The sequence below is a fragment of the Curcuma longa genome, chromosome 10, assembly GCF_044706935.1.
Source record: "Curcuma longa cultivar G26 ecotype Majalengka, Jawa Barat chromosome 10, ITB_CL_G26_1.1, whole genome shotgun sequence".
Taxonomy (NCBI): Eukaryota; Viridiplantae; Streptophyta; class Magnoliopsida; order Zingiberales; family Zingiberaceae; genus Curcuma; species Curcuma longa.
The window spans coordinates 3890183-3900842 of record NC_133870.1 but is presented as its reverse complement, the minus strand read 5'-3'; the positions used below and the strand labels follow the sequence as shown (position 1 = coordinate 3900842).

At 36.2% G+C, this 10660-nt stretch overlaps 1 pseudogene; it reads left to right on the top strand.

Moving 5' to 3' along the window:
* The first annotated feature begins 1768 nt into the window (after nucleotides 1-1768).
* LOC141835838 (putative aquaporin TIP2-2) lies at nucleotides 1769-2983 on the top strand (annotated as a pseudogene).
* The last annotated feature ends 7677 nt before the right edge of the window (nucleotides 2984-10660 follow it).

Here is a 10660-nt window from a genome sequence, read left to right as displayed (position 1 = left end):
AAGCTCCTCTCCTTGAGCGGATATAGATCAGTGTTTTGGTACTTTATGTTCTTATCATCCTCTCAACCTCTTGGAATCGAGCTCCTCTCTATGGGCGGATTTGGATCAGTGTTCTGACACTCTAATATTCTTATCATGCATCCTCCAGACCTTGTCGGATCGAGCTACTCTCTCTGAGTGGGTCTGGATTGGTGTTCGAGTATTCTCATTCTCCCAAACCGAGAGCATCTCGCTTTATTTATTTACTATAAGAACATTCTGATCGAGAACATCTTTGCTTTGCTTATTTACTATGGGAACATCTCTCAGCCCTTCCGTTTTTATTATCACTTCAACTTCGCAGAATCGAATTTCTCTCCCCAATCAGCGCTCCATGACCCTTCCTTGACTTAGCGCGTTCTTCGATTGGACCTCCTAGATCACTTTTATATTCTTTAACAGCCTAGGTGCCCTATGCTTTTTAAATGAGATTTCATTCAACTTTGCTCCTCAGTTCAATTTGGAGGAGGACTTTTGATATCACCGGGTTATGCTCTCCTTCCATCTCAACAAACACAAGGATCCGAGATATGATAACACATTATGACTTGAAAGCTTACCTCTTTAAATATGATAGTAAGGGAGGGAAAAGGGAGTGACTTCTTACTATGCATCTTCTTCCATTTTCATTCATTCTAAGCTCCGCATTAACTTGACATCGGAGGAGTCACGTCGACCATGCTAGCACCTGCTGATCGATATTAACGTGGAGGTGAAGGACTCGTTCGGGTCCAGAAGGACGAGAACTATTGACATGTAAGTTTCACAGTAGTTCGGCAAAGTGGATGTAAAGACTCTACCGGATTCGAACCCATATAAAGGGTGCGATCGGAATGCGAGCTGTGCACGATTGCACTAATGGAATTGAAACACTAAATGGGAGTATGAGCACCCAAAATGCCAAAGGAATCATTGGAGAATATCCCCTTAAGGATGTAGATCCAAGAAGTAGATAGGAATGGACGATTCCCTCTCACCCTCCCTCTGTCCTTTGCCAAAAGATCTATGCGGCAATTATTCCTCTCACCGGATCGTTTTGTTTCTATCTTCACATGTCCCCGGGACAAAGGTGCAACAGTAGGACATCCGAATTGTGATCCAGAGATCCACAGTTCGATCCTCAACTACAGCGTATTTGTAAAAATTTTTCAAATGGGGGAACACAATCAAAAGATGTTGAGCATCTGGATTGGGCATTTATGCGCTTCCCGATTTACCCTGATAGTCGGTGGAAAACTTCTATAAAATCGAACCCATCACCTTAGAAATTGAGTCCATAATACTGACTGAGATTTATAATTTTTATTTGTTTCTATCTTCTCGAACCACATTGTGATTTGTGGACCAAGAGCGGTGCGATCAATTTTTCTTTTTAAGAATTAAAAATTGTGAACTTCTAAGTGAAAATCCATCTAGACTATTCCAATAACAGAGCCCCAGAAAAATTTTATCATCATAAATTTCCACGTCAATTTAATCGAATTAATCGTAATAGATATTTTTTATTGTTTAGACGACAAACTAACGGCGACCATTCATTTCTATAATTTATTCAAAAAATGCTGCGACCGCTAATTTCTTTATTTTCCTCACCAAAAAAAAAAAACCATCTTGTCATGGTCTCCGTCAGCGCTGGCCCACCACGAAGTGGCTCCATAGGCGGGTCGGCGGTGCGGGCCCCGCAAACCCAAATCATTGATGAGCTACCCGACAACCCCATTACTACTGCATGTCGGTGACAGCTGGCGCCTCATCATTGGATAGACTCGGGCCTATTCCTCATCCACTCATTTCAGCAACTGCTCCCCGCCCTGCTTACGTCACCGCCTCGATATATATATGCGACCGCTCGTATAAGCTCCACCATCCAACATCGTTCGTCGAGACGACAGCAGCTGACGATCTACGTCCGACGATGGCCGGCATCGCCTTTGGTAGCTTCGACGACTCCTTCAGCGTCAGCACGCTGAAGGCCTACCTCGCCGAGTTCATCTCCACGCTCCTCTTCATCTTCGCCGGCGTCGGCTCCGCCATTGCCTACAGTATGCTTATAATCTACTACCGATCGATTAATTAATTGGCATGGTAATTAATTAAATGATTAATTGATTAAGATAAGTTGACGTCGGACGCGGCGCTGGACCCGGCGGGGCTGGTGGCGGTGGCGGTGGCGCACGCGTTCGCGCTCTTCGTGACGGTGTCGATCAGCGCCAACATCTCCGGCGGGCACGTGAATCCGGCGGTGACGTTCGGGCTGGCGCTCGGAGGCCACATCACCATCCTCACCGGCGTCTTCTACTGGGTGGCGCAGTTGCTCGGAGCCGTCGCCGGGGCTTTTCTCGTCAAGTTTACCACCGGACTGGTAATATTTATTAATTAATTAAACATCTTAATTAATTAAAATTCAAAAACATTTTATAAAAATACGTTACAGGAGACGCCGACGCATGGACTGGGAGCGGGAGTGGGCGCCGGCGAAGGGGTGGTGTTCGAGATAATCATCACCTTCGCGCTGGTGTACACGGTGTACGCGACGGCGGCGGACCCGAAGAAGGGGTCGCTGGGCACCATCGCCCCCATCGCCATCGGATTCATCGTGGGCGCCAACATCCTGGCGGCCGGCCCCTTCTCCGGTGGGTCCATGAACCCGGCGCGCTCGTTCGGCCCCGCCGTGGCCAGCGGCGACTTCTCGAATCTGTGGATCTACTGGGCGGGCCCGCTGATCGGCGGGGGCCTGGCGGGGGTTGTCTACACCTACGCCTTCCTGATCTCCGACCACCAGCTGCTTCCCCAATGAAATCGAAGGCGGCCGGCGGGGGACCAGATCAGTCGGTGAAGAAGAAGAAGAAGAAGAATAAATGATCGAAGTTTGTTTAATGGATGGGGATTTGTACTTTCTTTGTTTGCTCCATGCGTTGACTTTAATTGCTCCTCGTGTTGTGAAGCCGTCGTTGCATTTGCCATCGTGCAAGAAAAGGATTCGATATCGTTGACCAAATCGGAGCTCATTGTCCGGGAAAAACGGCCGTAAAAGGAAGGAAATTTATTCACAAACAATAATTAATTAATTTTACAAATTTCAGTTTTCCAGAACCTAAGCAATGTTATAGAATTCAATGAAACAAAAGAAAGATAGAAATAGAGAACAAGAGAATAATTTCACAGTATTATTGCAGAATGGTAATAATTATGAATATGGTATGGAATCATAGTAGTTATTGAAATATATTATATGTTTGATAAATCTTTATTGATTAGAATTAATTATGATTATTATCATGATGTATTCACTGCTTAGATGCCTCATTAAAATCAGATAAAAAAAACGAGAGACCACTCACTTATGAAATCCAAGTTGTTACTTCACAGATCTAGACATCCATTATCATCTAGTTAGAAGACAATAAACATGTGCATATAAATTGAGATATTTTGTCAGTTGCTGGCAAGGGTATATGTTACCCACCAACTATAAGTCAATAGGTTGCTAAGATGATTTCACTTTTTTGAGTAATAAATATATATGTTACTATAAATCGATAGATTGAGTAAAAAATACTTGGCATGTTCGATTGAAAGTGTAGATAAGTCAATGGATTTGATGATGTAAAAATATGATAAGCGTTCACACCAAACGTCTCTCATGATCGACTCCATAATTTAATGAAAAGAGGTAAATTAGATACTATACATCCCTCTAGGTGGAAGAGCTTTTTAATTTTATCTTTCCACTTGTTTGATTGAACATTTGAATGAATGATCATCAATCCATTCCATCTTATTCAATATAAGACAAAGAATGAATAAGTAAATTCTATAATAATAATAATAATAATAATATTTTCTTTTTCAAAGGTTGTTTCATCACCTAATAATTTTAATGAATAATTCATAAAGTGTAAAATATTTAATTTATAGATGCTTCTTTTTTATAAACTAAAAAAATTTAGATTCTAATGGAAAAAATTCAATACTTATCAATCAACTTGACAACATAAAAAATAGACACCAGGACAACTTTAAAAATTCTTAGTATAATTCTATAATTCATTTATTTTAAAAATATTTAAATTATAATTAATCAATTTTATCTTTATTTTTAAATAGGAAGATACACAGACATGCTAATTAATATGTGTATGTACATCATATCTAACGCAACAACCGAACAACAATTAAAATTTTCATTATCAAACATGATTAGTCGTGTCCCCTAACATAACTGTCTTTTGCTACCACTTGACGAAGAGAAGTCTAGAGTGAACACGGTTTAATCGTGTTCTCTAACATGACCATGTTTCTTGACATGAACATATTCGATCAATCACAGACATCCTACAGTCAACATGATCTAGCCATGCTTACCAACACAATCGTGGCACGATGACAACACCCTACCCGAGCTTTAAGAAATTATAACTTTTGACTGAATTAAACCACAAAAATTTTAAAATATCAAATCAAAACTCATTGAAAGATTTATATTCGTTACTGCATATAACCCATAACGATCTAATCTTAGACTAAAAAAATATTATTTAAATCTTTTTAGAAGTTCCAAATAATTTTTTCATTATATTAGAGTTATTTTCATCTTTTATCTTGTTAGAATTTTAAAACTATTTAAATCTTTATTTAATTATTGTTAGGGTATTATTTTTTATTTTGAATTAATTTTATTGGATTAAACCTAGAGACAACGTTTGCATTCGGTGATTTTCGATATCTTCTCTCTCTCTCTGAAATGCTACTATGAGAACGAGCTTCCAAAATAATTACTGTTATATCCTATGTCAATATCAAACACCCATTGATATAATAATTATTGGCAACTCATTTAGTGATGCTTACCACGTTTATTCTAACTAGCAGGTGGTACATGCACCGCGCGTTGCGCGGTGTGTGCCATAAGTATTGGTATTCGTGATTGGTAGCTTAAATATAAGTATAAATACAAGCATGTTCACGTAAAAAGAAAGGCTTGCATATGCTAAAATTGAATTAAATATATAGAATGGACATATGACATTTTACTAATGAAAATAAATTTGAAACCAAATTAAGTTCCAGACCAACAAAACGTTTAGAGGAAGGGCAATAAGCTAATCCCTAGAAAAGATAATGAACATAAAAACTAAAATAAACAGAATAATACACAAACAATAATTATAGAACAACAAGATAACCATACGGAAAGTTTTCAAGAATAGATTGTACCTTGTACCTTATAGAAGCACCAAACCAACACAAAGCAAACTAGCAATTTTCGTGAGAAAAATAGCTTCCAGGAAGATTCTGCACAAGAAGCAGCCAATCCCTAAAAAGAACAAACAAAAAGCACAATATCAATATAACACAAAGTAAAGAATATGCACATAAGATGAATGAAGTGCAATAACAAAAAGCCTTGTTTGGTGGTCACCATGATCAGAACAAACAATTGAAAAATTTTTAACATCCCTCCTTTATTATAACAAATGCAGAACAAAATTATTAGGTCATATCATAATTGCATCCACATGTTTTTGAATCTTTTTCTTCACTTAAAAACTATCTATAAAACATTTTTAAGTTTTTTGAGCGATTCACTTAATTTTTGTAAATTGCAGAATAAGTTCATGATTTTCTGTTTATTGTAACATTAATGAATTAACTTCATGGATATCAATGTTTAGAAAAACATAACTAACTAATTATGATAAACTAAAAGCATAACAGAGAATGGAGCAAGCATAATGAAAAAGGAAACAAAAAACAAAAACCAAAAAATAACAAGATAATCTCATCACCAGTTTTGGAAAATAACACACAAAACAAAAACTAAATATAATGAAAACATGAATGAAAACAAATAAGAAAAAAAGAAAAGTAACTGAGGAGTTCAAGAAAAAGTCCCAAAAAAATTGGAAATTAGCTTCGACTCCAAATATATAGCAAAACCAATGTCGTACTTACTCATAATGACCATGAAGTGCATAAGGGAAAAGAAAATTTTGGAAATTTTACCCGATAAACTAAGGTTACCAAACACTTTTGCAAGTGCAATATCATAATGTCAAACAAGAAAAAGAAGTAAAAAAAAGTATGATTCGTTACCTCATAGAAAAACTATCAATTAAACTTATTAGCTAAGAGCTCAAAAGTCAAGCCAGATACACCACGAAGAAACTATCAACAGAATTAGCCTAAAGCATAAAAGTCAAGCTAGAGATTTTTCATTTTTAGCAATTGAGCATTATACTATTACTCCATCCTTGGGTTACAATTTGAGTAAATTAATGGAAAGAAAAACCTCAATAAGGAAAATGACCAACAAGTTAATCATAATCAATATGAAATCAAATATTTTCATGATCAAATGTATAGGGGAAAAAATCACAAGAAAGTCAATTACGCACAAGTATCACATAACTTATTTACTTTTCGCAAACAAAATTATTGTTATCCTCAAGAAGATGATGGAATCTGAAGACAATTTATCTCAACATCAGAAACTAAAATAGTTGTATTTCTTCCCGAAATATTTTACATGCTAAACAAATGCAACAAATAGGGAAAACCTGGAAGCAAAAAAAAAGACAACATGCATGATTTGTAGAATCAAATGGAAAATACAATAAAACTAATCATTTTTAACACTAATTCACGGTACTATGATTCCTTTTCTCCAATAAAAGTAAAATAGTATTATAATGAATTTTGCTACAATGTAAAAAAAACATTACTTAAACATCCAAAAGTAAACTTGTTACTCCCCAAATATTTGGATCCATCAATTGAAGCAACAAAACGAGCTTATAAGCAAACCAAGCAATGATCAATATAGGCATAGAAATTAAGAATAAAGGTAGTGTAGTCAGCCGCAGGCGTGTACTATTCTCTGTGCTCCTCTCAGCTCATAATTAAATACACAATCACTCGTATTTTTTTAGATTTTTTGGTAATTAAAATACATGCACTCCACAGGGAAATAATTAATGTCTAAACAGTCCTGGACTACGAGCATTAATGATAAAATACTTTCATAATATATTATAAGATTTAATTTCTCTCTGTGAAGGACGATTCGACTGTGAATGATCATTAGTATTTTCTGTACTCAGCAAGAAGATAAAAGATTAAAATTTAAACATATTTTTAATTTATAATTAAGCAGTCTCTTTCAGTAGTAATATACGCTGAATTATTGGTTTTAACACCGATAAGATCGATGATATTTTATGGAAATTAATTTTAAGATACTAATAAAAGTATAATATTTTTAATATTTACTTGGCTCACTATGTTAAAGACTCAGAAACAGTAAATTTGATAAAGGCAATTGGATATTGCGGTGTTTATTGTTAATGAGTTTACTATCCAACTATTCTAAAGAGTACGGATTTTGCATATAAAAAAATAGTTTTAATTATTTCGTCGACGATAATTATAATGAAATCATAATCTTTAGGATTAAATATTTTTTTGCATCGTAGACAATATCAATCAATTTTATCTCTTTTAACTATCATGTATATTTTATAAATATTAGAGAAAATATTATAGAAGGATAATCATTTTCAGTGACGATCATATCTCTACCCCAATCCATCTACTTTCTTGTTGTTTGTATAATGATTTAATTGCTATCGAATCTTTCAAGTGGAAATTTGCAAAGTGAAGACAAAAATTATAGAATGACAGAGGATATGAAATGACAAGAGTTTGAAAAATCATACAAGGGACAAAAGTTGTAGAATAAATGGATTTGTCTGATGTAAAAAGTCATATAAAAAACAAGAATTAAATAAATATTTTGCATCAAAATATATAGTTTTTATTAATATTATAAATTAAGCTAATTAAGCATGATTTACAGGATATAGTATTATCCAAGACAAGTGTATGTTGTTGACTATGAAATAATTTATCTCACTAATCTATTTCTAAAAAACAAATGTTTGATCAATCAGTAATCATTTTTTTCTATATAAAAAAGTCCTTGTTTTATCTCATAGTGAATGATCTATATATTTATTTAATCTAACTATTTCTTCTTAATCCTTTACTTGTCCAGATGATATTATTTATTTTAGTGACACTGAAATAGGATAATTTTCTTGAAAGATGGAAATAATTTTATGCATTAAATCGATATTACAGTGCCAATATTGTCCTCGGCACTGACAATTGAATGGTAGTACGTACTAAATACATTAATTAGCTTTAATGAACATTAATTTCCACTGTATTGGAGTGTGTTAACCTACTACCTGCTCTAAAATTGTATACTTATTTCGCTCTTAGCTTATAATAAACTGATCATATATGGGAATTTATATTTGTTAGAAAAAAAATCATCGACGGATAAATTTTTTATTTCGTCTGTTGATTAAGCAAGAGGAGAAAAGAATCCATCTTTTATTACGAAATAAAGAGAAACGAATTCCACGATGAAATTTTTTTATAATTTTTAGTTCCATCCATACAAAGTAAACAGAGGATTAAAGGGACAGGATCGCGTTGGCCTTGAATATTTTACTTATAAAATCAAATATTTAATCTATTGGTTAAATTGATGGTTCGTCACTCACCGGGGACCAACCTCACCATCTACTCGGAGAAAGAGAGGGAGCTGGGCAGAAGCCCGCTGGCTGTTCGCCCTGCACGCTGCTGCACAGCAGCAGTGTGGTGGTCGACGAAGAGGAACAGAGCGATAGATTGAGAGAGAGAGAGAGGCCGCACGTGGTGGCACGGTCCTTTATGGCGGAATAGTGGAAGGAACAGTAGATAAAAGAGCGAAGCCTTAGCCGAGGAGACGACGTCCCATCATTATGAGCAGGCGTCCGACATCCGGCCACCAGTCAGATCCCCACAAGACTGGTCCAGATCAGACGGCCGGCTCTCCTCCTCCTCCTCCTCTCCGAAACGAACGTCGAGGAAGTCAAGAAGACGACGACGGAAGGAGGCCAGTGCGATTCCTTCAGTTCTTCCACGAGCTTCCTTCCCTCCCTCCTTCCTTCCTCGTGATAGTTGTGTATCGTGACGACGTTCGGGGAAGGGAGGGAGCTGATGAAGGCGGAGGAGGGGAGGAGGAGAGAGGAGGAGTAGGGTGACTGGATAGGCGGACGTACAGTTTCGCTTGTTCCCGCGGCAGTACTTTGTTCGCGGCGTTTGAGGGCAATGTTTGAGAACAGGGAGGGAAATACGCTTTCCCCGGCGATCGACACCACGCGACGATAAAAAAAAATCACCCAACTTGTCACGTGAGTGGTCGTCACTCACGTGATCAAATAAGGCCGTTTTAAGTGTAATATAGATGATTGACACAACAATATGAAATAAGCATAGAAGAAACCCAAGTTTTAAAAGAACATGCAACCAACGATTTTAGTTGAAGTCTAATTCAGGGAAGAAAAAAAAAACACAGCAATGATGCCCAATATAATAAAGAATATTATCTCGTTCAATATTCCTCAGTTCTAAAGTTTTTAACTAGTACAATTCCAGTGACCTGTAAACAAGTGTGGATTTATAAGATTAACAAAATCTTCTGCCTGGTTGTTTTTCACGTGGTCGATTGAACAACTGTACCAAGTCAACGTTTGCACAAAACTATATGATAAAATGGAATAAAGAATTCAACCGTCCAAATTATTTTAAGCAGATTAGTTTCGAGACTAAATACATTGGAGCAGATAACAAAATGCAACTGTTTTGTAGCACTTGGGAACTGTAAACCCATCAACATATTCTATAGTGGCGATTTAGAATTGTGTTCTTTGCTGATCGATCCACACTGCGCATCCTTTCAGGCTGTCATATTTTCTGATGAATTTTACCGTTGTGCTGCAGAATTACAAACAAGAGTAAGCAGATCTATGCAGGGAAAGAGTAGATATGGGCTAATGAATTGCTAGTGAAGTTTACTCTATTTTTCAGGAAGAGGCAAAATTCATTCCAAAAAGTGTATCAAAGAGAACAAATCAGATGGATTACTGGGATTTAGTCCAAACATTAATAAAGAACAATGTACCAGCACAATATGGGAGCAAAGGCTTGTATTATTAAAAATATTATAGTTTAAACACAAGGCAAATCTAGAAGAACAGATCGAAAACAAAAATTGTAAAGCCATTATAAAGAAGCATGGGTCTTCTTCACCTTCTTCGTTTGCTCACCATGCTAAAGACATGTTAGTTAAAAGAAAACTATAGTTTCATCCTATTTCATGTCCATAATTTAGACTATTTTATCAACAAGCCAATGCTAAATCTAAGGGTATATTTACATGGAACAAGGAAGACAAAATCTACAGAGAGGGTTATTAATGAATGCACAACAACTCTAATATGTTTACTTGATTGATGGATGCTTATGCAGGAATGAAAAGGCATGCTGCAAGTTCAATTTTGGCTCAAATTTCATCTTTCCAAACTTAGGTAAAGGGTAGGCAGAAGATGAAATAGATTTTCTACTAAAATGTTTTATGCTCTTGTCCTTTTGCTCATATTACATGGTAAACCTAATTTTTACTCACTTGTGCTCCTCCCTCAAGCTGACTCCACCTAGTAGGATAAAACTTGGTGATTGTTGTTGTTGTTGTTGTGCTCCTCCCTCTTCCACATTGATCCCTCCAATT